At 44.2% G+C, this 14,165-nt stretch overlaps 1 long non-coding RNA gene across 4 annotated transcripts in view; it reads left to right on the top strand.

The window, feature by feature from the left end:
• LOC148152131 (uncharacterized) overlaps positions 1-14,165 on the top strand; it is a 111,757-nt gene that overhangs the window by 88,337 nt on the left and 9,255 nt on the right. For 2 of the 4 annotated variants that reach the window (XR_015757208.1, XR_015757202.1), the window contains exons 2-4: positions 4,851-4,884; positions 8,391-8,504; positions 9,153-9,220. This is a non-coding gene — a long non-coding RNA (uncharacterized LOC148152131). The remainder of the gene's footprint in view (positions 1-4,850; positions 4,885-8,390; positions 8,505-9,152; positions 9,221-14,165) is intronic. The other 2 variants (XR_015757211.1, XR_015757210.1) reach the window with 2 other exon arrangements.

The following is a 14,165-nucleotide window of genomic DNA, read 5'->3' as shown; positions in this document are numbered from 1 at the left end:
TCCAACGTTCAATTTCTGATTTGAGTTGAGCTATTGAGTTCAGCAGAAAAAGGATCTCTGCAGTGCCCTCAGGACAGGTAAGAAAAAAAAAAGTTCAGGTAGATTTCCCACCATCGATTGCAATGCAATCTCTCATGTTGGAAAATGCTTATGCAAGTGCATCATGTGAGGACAGGACTGAGTAATGATCTATTTCGTTTCACTGTTGAGGTTCACAGTTGAAGAATGGCCATGCAGGTGAAGAACTGCAGACTGTGGTATATTATGAAAACATACGCCAGCAAGAGCCTTCAGCAGAGGAGAATAGAAAAACATTAAAGATGGCCTGCAGCATGATTGTGGTAAAGGTTGAGTCCCGTCAACAGATGTGGAGAGGTTGGCCAAGTATGTGCTAAAATGTTGCAACAAGTTGGTAGGTCAGAGGCGTATGCTTGTATATTTTAAATGATTCCCATATATATGTGGTTGAGATTCTATCAGAAATCTTCAAGGAATATAATCCCATAAGATGTGGATATCTGCCATCTATCTCAAAAAACAGCTTTTGTATGTTATTTTAACTACATTTGTCAGCTTACCAATGGGAAACTGAGATATCAGCATGGTCCATATTGAAGTCTTGGCTCAGGGATTCCAGTTGGCAGGTATGAACAATAAATAAAACAAATAAAATGAATGCAATTTACTCTGCTGGTGGGAACTGGTGTACAGAACAACCTCGATTATCTGAACAAGATGGGCAGAGAGTATTTTGTTTGGAGAACTGATTGTTCGGATAACAGATAATGTTTTTACAGGATCTTGAGATCTTGTTCGGATAATCCGAAACTCAGATAATTGATGTTCGGAAAACCGAGTTTGTTCGGTACATCTGTGTATTAGTCTCAATGGTGGTGACTTTGGGTTGAATCTTAGTCAAAAAGAAGTTAAGTGCCAGGTTCATCAAGTTCAGAAGGTTTCTCTCCACAAGAGGTGTAGTGAGATCTCTCATCGTGTCTTACTGAACTCCATCCCCTGTGGCAACTCTTATGTGTGATTCTTATACATTCCTACCTCTTACTGCCCTCCGAGCAACTCACAACGCACCAGAAATCTGCTGAAACACCAGAATCTCTGGTGTGGTGCCATCTTTGAAAGACTGTTCTACACCCAGACAAACATGGGACATCCACTGGCAACGCAAGGCACAGCAGCACATTGCTCAAGGCACCTAGACTGACACTCCATTACACAAACAAGTCCACTCTCTCACCCAAGTTGCTATGTAGCCACCAGGTTACACAGTTTATGTGTCCTTAGCTACATTCCATTTAAACACCCTCTCTAGGTCACCATTACTCTGTCCTCAATGACCACTGTGGACATGCATCCTGTCATCAAGTGAGGAACATCACACAAAGGAAAACAACTGAATAACTTTAATCATGAGTTTTTATTTACCCACAGCAAAAGTGAACTTTATCAATTCCAACAGAGTCTGCAGAATGCCAATCGGATGTTAGGATGATAATCAATGACTGTTTTACAGGCCGTGATGGTCTATTGCACCAGCTGTCATGAATTGGAACTAGTTGTCAATGAAGTTTAGTCTGGCTGTGCCTGGCACTGCGGAGGTCTGTCATGGACAGTGTCCTCACCCTTTGGCTCACAGGCCTGCTCACATCACCTCATTGACTGCTCTGATTGTGCAGTCTACAGAACACAGCACACCAGGAAGATGTAGCACACTCTGTCTGGACTGTACTGGAGAGCCCCCTCCCCAGACTGGTTCAAGCAATGGAATCACATCTTCAGCACAGTCCCCAGTGTGTGCTCCACCACAGCCCTGATCAAGCACTGGATCCACATTCCCCATCAGTCAGGGATTGGGTGAATGGTGTTATGAGCCATTGTTGCAGTAGGCAGCCCTTGTCCCTCAGTAACCGACTTTGTAAGGCACCCGGAACTTCATACACACGCGGTGTATGACAGCACTGCAGGACACAGGAGTCATTCCAGCTACCAGAATAGTGGTATCAGTGACCATCACTCACAAGGACATTAATCAAATGGATACTGTTCCTGTTGGTGTATAGTGCAGCATTATGATACTGCCCCCTCAGTTCCGTGTGTGTACTCTCAACAGCACCCTGCAAGTGGAGAACACAGTTATGTTTTTGAATCCTACTGCCTGGGACTGACCTCGGCATTGGGAAACAAACTGTACAGTGATCTTGCACAGATGGCATCCATCACTGTGCTGATGCATTTGTTTATTGGTCAGAGTATTGAATACAGGAGTTGAGGGGTCATGTTGTGGCTATACAGGACATTGGTTAGGCCATTTTTAGAATATTGCATGCAATTCTGGTCTCCTTCCCATTGGAAGAATGTTGTGAAACTTGAAAGAGTTCAGAAAAGATTTACAAGGATGTTGCCAGGGTTGGAGGATTTGAGCTATAGGGAGAGGCTGAACAGGCTGGGACTGTTTTCCCTGGAGCGTCGAAGGCTGAGGGGTGACCTTATAGAGGTTTATAAACTCATGAGGGGCATGGATAGTGTAAACAGACAAGGTCTTTTGCCTGGGCTGGGGGCTCCAGAACTAGAGGCCATAGGTTTAGGGTGAGAAGGGAAAGATATAAAAAGGACCTAAGGGGTAACTTTTTCACGCAGAGGGTAGTTCATATATGGAATGAGCTGCCAGAGGTGGTGATGGAGGCTGGTACAATTGCAACATTTAAAAGGCATCTGGATGGGTATATGAATAGGAAGGGTTTGGAGGGATATGGGCCAAGTGCTTGCAAATGGGACTAGATTGGGTTGGGATATCTGGTCGGCATGGATGAGTCGGACTGAAGGGTCTGCATCCATGCTGTACATCTCTATGAGCTTATGACTCTATGACTTAGCGACCCCTCACACGTCACCATTACTCCTTGGATAGAGCCAATTGCTTCGAAGTTTACTGGAGCTGTCAACTTCAAGCAATTGGAGAGAATGTCACCCTACTCCCGCCACCCTCAGGTGTTGATCCAGCACAGTTCTGACACAGTGTCCTGGGACATACAAAACTAATATCGATGCTATGCCTCACTCATCCCCCAGGAAAGTCAGGGGAAAGCCTTTGGCCTTCTGCAGACACAACACACCCAGAAAGACCCTGAGCCTGTGACCTCTCTCTGACCTGGGTTCTCCTCATCCTTGTGTTATGGACCTGGCCATACCCCTCAAAACATTTTAAGAAGGTAGCCCAGACCCTGACTTTGCTAGTTCATTTAAGCAGATGTATAATGTTAAACAAAACAGAATTTATTTACAAGATTACTGAATGAAACATAAAGAACAGAAAATAGAATACCGAATAACTTATCCTATTCAAAGGCCCAACAGGCTATCCCAAATTAAAGATATTGTACCAAATACTTGCAACAATCCCCATTAACACCCTTTAGCGCAAAAGGTAAAATGAATACAAGTTCTTACAGGAACGAAGTCAGAGAGAGAGAAAGAGAAAGGGGTCCAGCAGTCTTTCTTCACACAGACAGTACACACACACACTGCTGCATTCAAACCAGACCAGAGAATAACTAAGCTGACAGAACTGGCCACTCCCCTTTTATTATACAAGTGGTCTTTTTTTAAAAACTTGAAAACCTTCTGTCTGAGGCAATATCTGTTAGCTGTAAACAAATTAACCCTAAAATCCATCCAAACTCAGACTTTTCGGAACCTGTGTTGTTTACAATCTCTCTGGAAAAAATCCAAGGACAGCATAACCTTGTTGAAGGAACAGCTTTGTCAAACTTGTAATGTTGTTTTTACTCAGTAAATGATGAAGCTTTGGCCTTCATCTCACTCTTTCACAAGTTGACATATGTTTTTGGCCAGCAGACCCCTCTTTTTAAGTCATTGCTGTTAACCTCTGCGTCATTGGAATACTCGTGGTCAAATTGCAAACAACAATGGCATCGTGCAAATTCAGCTGGTATTTGAACCTTAAACATGTTCACTCTAAATGCATTGCTAACGGATGAAATACAAACACATACTTCATATATTTGTCCCTTCAGTGTCCTAGCATCCAGCAGAAGTGGATCCCATTGTTCATCCATCAAACTGATACTGACTTCACCCCAACCACACCTTGATGTTTTGCCAGCCATTTTCCATTTGCAGTCGTGGTTAAGTTGTGCAATTTATATATAAGATCATTTCTTGTAAATCTAAGTCTTTGGCTTTTAAGTTAGTAATATGTAGATTTTCTGAGTGTCTGAAGTTAGTAGTTAAATTACAAGTTTTACTGTAGCCATGGGGATTTCTTTTCAAACAATTTTTGAGGTATAGCTTTCAAATTAATGTTCTTTTTGTGTACATTGGTTGGATTTTACGATTTAAGAAGAAAAACAAATTCCAGTTTAGGAAGTCAGGAGAGGCTTTTAAAGGGACATACCCATAGTTGAGAGTGAGTTCTCTTTTAGTTTTACTTTATGTTTTGGGCAGTCGCGTGAAGTCCCTGGATCAAAATGGCTGCATAATCCAGTGCTCCTGAGGAGGGAAGGATATCATGAAACTAGATTACTTTAGAGTGAAGTGTTAGTGTTAGTCCTAGACTACACATGTTGGGATAAAACCACGCAGAGATTATCTAAAAATGAGTGTTTACACTTGTGTCTATAATAGCTCTAGGAAAAATCTAACTGCAGTTCCAGTCTATAAATTGAAGTCACAAGTGACTAAAACTATTGAGGTAATAGAGATTCTAGTGTGAGTACTGTGCAAGTGGTACTTTTGAATAATATGGAAAGTGTGCTTTAGGAGACTTTACCAGAGATAAATATTAAAGCCATTGTTTCTCTTTTCAATTTATACAGAGGTTTTTGGATTTAATGGGATGATACTTTTACGGTGAGTTTAAAAATCTTTGAATTTTCCTTCTGAGTAGTTTGTTTTATTCTATGTTATCTTTGCTATTTTTAATAACCTTCTATTGTTAAAACAAAATTTGCACCATTGTGACTTATGTTTCAGTGAAAGATCATTTAGTTAAAACTAAAACAAAACATGATCTATCAAACCACATTGTAGTCTGGGATTTGACTTGTACAGTAGTAACATCAGCTGGGATCATAACTCAATTAGTGTCGAGTGAACAGTAAGAGGTAGCAGAGAATATGGCTCATGGGGGATACTGCCAGTATTGGGACCACCCCCCCCGGAGGCTGCATTTCCTATTAGACCTTGCTCTCCCAAAAGCCCTTTTCCACATACCCCCTCCCCCCCCCAACCATGTGGAGATCCAACATATTGAACTTTGCCTCCAACTTTCCTTCTTCAAACTAAGCCCAACCTTACCTGTCACTGGCAATATTATTGGTCACTGTCAATAACACTCCCTCCCGGAGGCGCTCATACCTTCCAATCCTGTTATGCACATTTTCTTTATACTTTTATATTCCTCCCATTACCCTCCTTGTCTATTACTCAACACATGCCTCTGTTTTCACCTCCTCCTTGACTGCCCCACCCACCTATGGCATGAGTCCCCTTTCCGCTGACAGACACCCCCTCAACCCTCCTCAATGGTCAACATATGGGCCCCCCTCCCCAGGAACATATTCTCTCCAGACCTCTGACTGATTTCAATGAGCAGCCTCTAGACTTCGCTGACTGCTGTCTCTGACAGTATGCGATCCCTCTGACGGTTTGTGATGGCCCTACGGGCCACTTTCCAACTGTAGTCGAGCACATCTCCTGACAGTAAGCGGGCCGAGCAGATGACTGACTGCATCAATGTCTCTGAACTGTTCTTGAACTGTGCCTCTGACTGACAGTACTGGGATCCCCCTCCTCAACACCCACCAATCCCAACTAGACTGAGGAGCAGCCCTGACTGATTTTCCAAAGTGGTCATTTGGTTAAATAAATGTGCAATGTGCAGGCAGCTGGCACACTCTGTAGGTGTTAGATAGATATATCGGTGTGCCACACGCGATTCCCTTCTCCAGCCTGTCTGCATGTCTGCTCAAAGAGCATGTCAATATGGCATGGTTGAGGTGCCAATATAATTCACAAATATGTTCCCATCACTCCGCCATCTCCACCACGAGAGAATCTAACCATCACTACTTGGCATTCAATGGCATTACCATCACTGATCCCTCCCATTATTAACATTTGGACCTGTTACATACATATTGTGGCTACAAGATCCTATCGGAGAAGACACAAAGCTCGATTGTTGTAAACGCAACACAGTCCGGAACAGTTGGAAATTTGGACTGGCTGGGAGGGGACCCATGTCGGTACCTTCAGAACTGTTCCTAGAATCAACTGAGTGGGTGTGGTGAGTGTGGGAGTGTGGCTGGGTGAGTGTATGTGAATGGCTGCTTTTGTGTCTGTGTGTGAATGAGAGTTTGGGTGTGAGTTTACATGTGGGTGTGGGAGAGTGTTAGTTAAACAGAAATCTTTAGCTGGGCCCTGACCTCCACACCCTTCCTTGCTGAACAAGGCTTGCGGCCTACTCTTTTTTTTATCTCTTTACTGCTGCCTTTTAACCAAAAAAAAGCAAAAGAAGAATTTTTTTTTAAATCCTGCTGCTTAGCACTTTTTAATGGTAATTTTTATCAGTTACTCTCTTAAAATTTCAATTTATTGCTTTGGAATTGTATTCTTCCAAATTTCAAGTTTATTGTTGTGGCAAAATGTACCTTTTTGAAATCTGCTCATTGGCCACTGAGTGGGAGAAGAATTCAAGTTTATCCACATTCCCACAGAATCAGATTGGACAAACCTGACGTAGAAGGACAAGGGCAGTTGAATACCACCACTTGCAAGTTTTCTTTGAAGGTGCATTTAATTTTATTCATTCACAAGTGAGGATGTCAGCTTGTCCAGCATTTATTGCTGGGAGTAGTTAAGAGTCAACCACACTGTTGTGGGTCTGGAGTCACATGTAGGCCAGACCAGGTAAGGTTGGGCAGTTTCTTTCTCTAAAGAACGTCAGTAAAGCAGAAATGTTTTCCTGAAGATGGATTCATGGTCATCATTAGGCTCTTAATTCCAGATCGAAGAGTGTGGCGCTGGAAAAGCACAGCCAGTCAGGCAGTATCTGAGGAGCTGGAGAATCAATGTTTCGAGCATAAGCTCTTCATCAGGAATGAGCGGGTGGCGCAATGGGGCTGAGATATAAATGGGAGGGGGTGGGGCTGGGGAAAGGTAGATGAGAATGCACTAGGTAGCTGAAGTTGGGGATGAAGGTGATGGGTTGGAGAGGAGGGTGGAGCGGATAGGTGGAAGGAAGATGGACAGGTCGGACCATTCAAAAGGGTTGAGCCAAGTTGGAAGGTTAGATCTGGGATAAGCTGGGGGCCTCTTAATTCCGGATATTTATTGAATTCAAATTCTACCATCAATTGTCGACAGGATTCAAGCCCCGAATCCCTGGGTCTCTGAGGCCTGTAGTAAAACCACGAGCCCATCGCTTCTGCAGAATGGGCTATCCTGGTTTCCAGTAAAACTGCCAATGATGCATATTGGTCCAGACTGTTTTATATACCTCAGAACAGTGCTCCAGTATGACCTGATGTTTGTTTCTATGTATTATTCCCACTCGTTTGGAACTATGTCATCTTCACTGCTGTTGGATCAAAATCCTGGAACTCCATCCTAATATCATTATCCCCACACAGGCTGCAATGAGTTTTAGAAGGCAGTTCAGCACTACCTCAAGTGAAATTAGGTCATTGAAATATTTGTAAATGCACTGAGAAAGGCTTTCATTTTTATTTCATTTTTCTTGATGATTGGACAACTCTCAGCAATTACGGCCAAGGAAATGCTTTTTGAATTGTAGTCTTTCTGCAATGAAGAACAGAGCAACAATGTAATAATGACCAATTAATCTGTTTTTTGTCTGATTGATTGAGGGATAAATATTGGTCAGAATACCAGGGATAACTGCCTTGCTCTTCCTAGCAAAAGCGTACTGGGATTATCTTGCGTTCACCTAAATGCATAAATGGGCCCTTGGTTAAATATCTATCCAAAAGATGACATATCCAATAATGCAGTGCTCCTTCAGGAGTGTATTGAAGTGTCAATGTGGTGGGGGAACATCACACCTTGTGAGTCTTGTGTTACTAACTGAGCCACGGTTTCCATTTCTGCAAGATGACTAGAAAGTTTCAATTTAAACATTTCAGAAGATGCAAACTATTTTCTCTCTTCTCGTTTTTTGCCCATTTAGTCTTTGAAATCTTCTACCAATATGCACTACTAAAATCTGATAAGATGATGCACTAGATTGAATTAACTTCTGTGCAATTTTTGGCCACCTTTGGATTGTTAAAGATCAGTAGGGTTAGATTGATTCTGTTTCTTGGTTTTATCTTGGTTCTCTACATTCTTTGTAGGATCACCGGGGTTGATTTGAATGCTAGTTCTCCCCAAAGCTTACCTCGTGAGTCTGCGACCTCCAATTTTGCAGCCGGAGCGGTGAGAGCATGGACCACGAGGCTGCTGGGAAGGTAAATTAATCCTATGAAAAGCTTATCTTGTGAACAGGCGGAGTGCTCACTGAGCAGGAGCAGACTGAGGACTGCTGAGTGAGTGAGGTTACATATTTGGGCAGCTGCTTTACCTGAAACATTACTTAGGTAGTGTCTCCCACCCATCCTCCTCCAGTAACCAAAAAAACGATTCCGTGCATCGATTTGATAAGGTTACTAGTTTTTTTTTACAAGACCTTCTGGGAATTCAGAACAGTGGGAATGGCTGTTAGGGCAGTTGAATGCTTCTCCTGTAGAATGTGGGAGGTAAGGGTCACCACTAGTGACCCCATGGACTTCATCTGCGGGAAGTGCACCCAACTCCAGCTCTGCAAAAACCGCGTAGGGAACTGGAGCTGGAGCTGGATGAACTTCAGATCATTCAGGAGGTGGAGGGGGTAATTGACAGGAGTTACAGGAAGGTAGTCACACCTCAGGTACAGGAAGAAGGTAGATGCGTTACAGCCAGAGGACGGAAAGGGAACAGGCAGAGAGTGCAAGGATCATCTGTGGTTATTCCCCTCAATAGCAAGTACAACATTTCAGATACTGTTGGTGGGGGGGAACGTAAGGTATAAGCCATGAGGTACAGGTCTCTGGCACAGCGTCTTACCTTGATGCCAACAGTCTTTTTGCAGCAGAGAGCGGCGGGAGCTGGGAGGAAGTGAAGTTGGAGCGCAAAGCCAGTCGGGGAGGTAAGTGATTGTTATTTGAGTGGAGAAGGAACCCGAGACACTACACGTGTAGTGTCGCCCACCCTCCCTCCTCCTCTAACCTAAAAAAAAGGTAAGCTTCTTAGTGTTCTTGTTTTGGAGACTAAGTGTAGAGTTATGGCAGCGCAGGCAGTGGAATGTTCCTCCTGCAGGATGTTTGAGGTAGGGGTGACCACCGATGCTCCTGCCGACTTCATCTGCAGGAAATGCAGCCAGCTCCAACTCCTCACAGACCGCGTTAGGGAACTGGAGCTGGAGTTGGATGAACTGAGAATTATTCAAGAGGCTGAGAGGGTGATAGATAGAAGCTCCAGGGACATAGTTACGCCAGAGAACAGAGGTAGCTGGGTAACAGTTAGAGGTGGGAAGGGGAGGAAGCAGGCAGTGCAGGGATCCCCTGTGGTCGTTCCCCTCAACAATAAGTATACCGCTTTGGATACTGTTGGGGGGGACGGCCTAGCAGGGGTAAGCTGCAGTGACCGGGTCTCTGGCACAAGTTTCGGCTCTGAAGCTCAGACGGGAAAGAGGGAGAGGAGGAGAGCGCTAGTTATAGGAGACTCTATAGCTCGAGGGACAGATAGGCGGTTCTGTGGACATGGGCGAGACTCTCGGTTGGTTTGTTGCCTCCCGAGTGCCAGGGTCCGAGATGTCCCGGACCGTGTCTTCAGAATCCTTAAGGGGGAGGGTGTGCAGCCAGAAGTCGTGGTGCACATTGGCACCAACGACATAGGTAGGAAGAGGGATGGGGAGGTCATTCAGGAGCTCAGGGAGTTAGGCTGGAAGCTAAAAGCTAGGACGGACAGAGTCGTCATCTCTGGGTTGTTGCCGGTGCCACGTGACAGTGAGGCAAGGAATAGGGAGAGAGTGCAGTTGAACACGTGGCTGCAAGGATGGTGTAGGAGGGAGGGCTTCAGGTATTTGGACAAATGGACTGCATTCTGGGGAAGGTGGGACCTGTACAAGCAGGACGGGTTGCACCTGAACCAGAAGGGCACCAATATCCTGGGAAGTAGGTTTGCTAGCACTCTTCGGGGGGGTTTAAACTAATTTGGCAGGGGGATGGGATCCGGACTTGTAGTCCAGCAAGTAGGTTAGCTGTTTTTCAGGATGTCCAAGAATGTAAGGAGGCTGTGGAGAAGGTAGCACTGACAGGGAATACTTGTGGACACACAGATGGGTTCAAGTGTGTATACTTCAACGCAAGGAGTATCAGAAATAAGGTGGGTGAACTTGAGGCGTGGATTGGTATTTGGGACTACGATGTTGTGGCCATCACGGAAACGTGGATAGAAGAGGAATAGGAATGGTTGTTGGAGGTTCCTGGTTACACATGTTTCAGTAAGATTGGGGGGGGGGGGTGGTAAAAAAGGAGGGGGTGTGGCTTTGCTACATAGAAATGGTATAATGGCTGCAGAAAGGCAGTTCGAGGGGGATCTGCCTTTGGAGGTAGCATGGGCTGAAGTCAGAAATAGGAAAGGAGCAGTCACCTTGTTGGGTGTTTACTACAGGCCCCCCAATAGCAGCAGAGATGTGGAGAAACAGATTGGGAAACAGATTTTGGAAAGGTGCAGATGCCACAGGGTAGTAATCATGGGTGATTTCAACTTCCCAAATATTGATTGGAAGCTCTTTAGATCAAGTAGATTGGATGGGGCGGTGTTTGTGCAGTGTGTCCAGGAAGCTTTTCTAACTCAGTATGTAGATTGTCCGACCAGATGGGAGGCCATATTGGATTTGGTACTCGGTAACGAACCAGGACAAGTGATGGGCTTGTTAGTGGGTGAGCATTTTGGTGATGGTGACCACAATTCTGTGACTTTCACCTTGGTTATGGAGAGAGATAGGTGCGTGCAACAGGGTAGGTTTTACAATTGGGAGAAGGGTAAATACGATGCTACAAGACAGGATCTGAGGAGCATAAGTTGGGAGCATAGGCTGTCAGGGAAGGATGTCGTGGAAATGTGGAATTTTTCAAGGAACAGATACGACGTGTCCTTGATATGTATGTACCTGTCGGGCAGGAAAGAAATGGTCGTGTGAGGGAACCTTGGTTGACGAGGGAGGTTGAATATCTAGTAAAAAGGAAGAAGGAGGCTTACATAAGGCTGAGGAAACAAGGTTCAGACAGAGCGTTGGAGGGATACAGGATAGCCAGGAGGGAACAGAAGAAATTGCAACATTTAAAAGGCATCCGAATGGGTGTATGAAAAGGAAGGCTTTGGAGGGATATGGGCCGGGTGCTGGCAAATGGGATTAGATTGGGTTGGGATATCTGGTGGGCATGAACGAGTTGAACCTAAGTGTCTGTTTCCATGGTGTATATCTCTATGGCTCTATGAGAAGTCTTTGGCAGGTAGGTTCAAGGAAAATCCTAAAACTTTCTACAGGTATATCAGGAATAAAAGAATGTCTAGAGTAAGATTAATGCCAGTCAAGGACAGTGGTGCATGGAGTTGTGCGTGAGTCCGAGGAGATGGGGAAGTGCTAAATGAATATTTTTTGTCACACAGGAAAAAGACAATGTTGTTGAGGTGAATACTGAGATACAGGCTATTTGACTAGAGGGGATTGAGGTTCATAAGGAGGAGATGTTAGCAATTCTGGAAAGTGTGAAAATAGATAAGTTCCTGAGGCCGGATGAGATTTACACTAAGCTTCTCTGGAAACTAGGGAGGAGATTGCAGAGTCTTTTGCTTTGATCTTCATATTGTCATTGTCTACAGGAATAGTGCCAGAAAACTGGAGGATAGCAAACGTTGTCCCCTTGTTAAAGAAGGGGAGTAGAGACAATCCTGGTAATTATAGACCAGTGAGTCTTACTTCGGTTGTGGGTAATGTGTTGGAAAAGGATATAAGAGGTAGGATTTATAATCATCTAGAAAGGAATAATTTGATTAGGGATAGTCAGCACGGTTTTGTGAAGGGTAGGTCATGCCTCACAAACCTTATTGAGATCTTGAGAAGGTAACCAAACAGATGGATGAGGGTAAAGCGGTTGATGTGGTGTATACAGATTTCAATAAAGATGGAGGATGGGAAAAATTTCTGGCTATAACAGGTGCTCATTTTTTGAGGTATTTTAGGTGCTGGAGTTGATTTCCTCAAATTCCAGGAGCAGCAATTACTGTTTTATATGCTGTTACATTGTTTTTCCAAAGTTCAAAAACAAAGTCAAAAGAACAGCAGTTTTAAAAGGGAGAAGACCAGACCAAGGAAGCACATGGTGAGGTCAGTGCAAGAGAGAGAGAGAAAGAAACTGACACAGCAGTGAACCTGCACAGTTACTGCCTTTGCTGTTTGAATTCAAGTATCGCTGGACATTGGAGTGCATCTGGGAAAATTAACAAATAGTGAAATTCACAACTGATCTTGGAGAACTGTTTGGGTGAAGTTCACAGCACGGAATCAGATAAGTGTATTGTTTTTAAGTGGGACCCACAGAAAATCTGCAGTAGTGAGTAGAGTGGGTTATTAATTTAACCTGGGGCAGTGTTTTGTAGAGGAATAAGACGGTGTTATTTTCTGGGTCTGGAGATTGTGAAGAAGCAAGAATGGCCTTTAGTAGAATGATATACGCTTCTTGTCAGATGTGGGAGTTTAAAGAGAGTTTAAGGGTTACTGCAGATTATATCAGATCAAATGGATCAGTTGGACAGACAGTTAGAAGCAATGAGGAATTTGCAACAGCAACAGTATGTGATGGATGGCAGTTATAGGAAGGGGGGAAAGTCTCAGATACAGTCACATAGATGGGTGAACTCCAGGAAAGGTGAGAGAGGTAGGCACCTAGTGCAGGAGTCTTTTGTGGCTATACCCATTTTAAACAAGTATGCTGTTTTGGAAAATGTAGGGGGTGATGGATTCTCAGGGGAACGTAGCACGAACAGCCAAGTTTCTGGTATTGAGACTGGCTCTAATGCAATGAGGGGTACGTCGGTTTCCAAGAGATCAATTATGTTAGGGGACTCTCTAGTTCGAGGTACAGACAGACGTTTCTGTGGCCAGAAATCAGAATGGTGTGTTGCTTCCCTGGTGCCAGGATCAAGGATGTCTCAGAGAGGGTGCAGAATGTTCTGAAGGGGGAGAGGGGCCAGCAGGAGGTCATTGTACACATTGGAACTAACGACATAGGAAGGGAAAAGGTTAAGATTCTAAAGGAAGATTACAGAGAGTTAGGCAGGAATTTAAAAAGGAGGTCCTAGTAATATCTGGATTACTCCCAGTGCTACGAGCTAGTGAGGGCAGGAATAGGAGGATAGAGTACATGAATGCATGGCTGATGAGCTAGTATATGGGAGAAGGATTCACACTTTTGAATCATTGGAATCTGTTTTGGGGTAGAAGTGACCTGTACAAGAAGGACGGATTGCACCTAAATTGGAAGGGGACTAATATACTGGCAGGGAAATTTGCTAGAGCTGCTCGGGAGGATTTAAACTAGTAAGGTGGGGAAGTGGAAGACCCAGGGAGATAGTGAGGAAAGAGATCAACCTGAGACTGATACAGTTGAGAACAGAAGCGAGTCAAACAGTCAGGGCAGGCAGGGACAAGGTAGGACTAATAAATTAAACTGCATTTATTTCAATGCAAGTGGCCTAACAGGGAAGGCAGATGAACTCAGGGCATGGTTAGGAACATGGGACTGGTATGTCATAACAATTACAGAAATATGGCTCAGGGATGGGCAGGACTGGCAGCTTAATGTTCCAGGATACAAATGCTACATGAAGGATAGAAAGGGAGGCAAGAGAGGAGGGGGAGTGACTTTTTGATAGGGGATAGCAATACAGCTATGCTGAGGGAGGATATTCCCGGAAATACATCCAGGGAAGTTATTTGGGTGGAACTGAGAAATAAGAAAGGGATGATCACCTTATTGGGATTGTATTATAGACCCCCTAACAGTCAGAGGGAAATTGAGAAACAA

This window comes from Chiloscyllium plagiosum, unplaced genomic scaffold (assembly GCF_037043375.1).
Source record: "Chiloscyllium plagiosum isolate Xiang-an unplaced genomic scaffold, Cpla_swu_hap1 HiC_scaffold_1, whole genome shotgun sequence".
NCBI lineage: Eukaryota > Metazoa > Chordata > Chondrichthyes > Orectolobiformes > Hemiscylliidae > Chiloscyllium > Chiloscyllium plagiosum.
The sequence above is the reverse complement of the archived record's forward strand: the minus strand, read 5'-3'. Positions and strand labels throughout refer to the sequence as shown.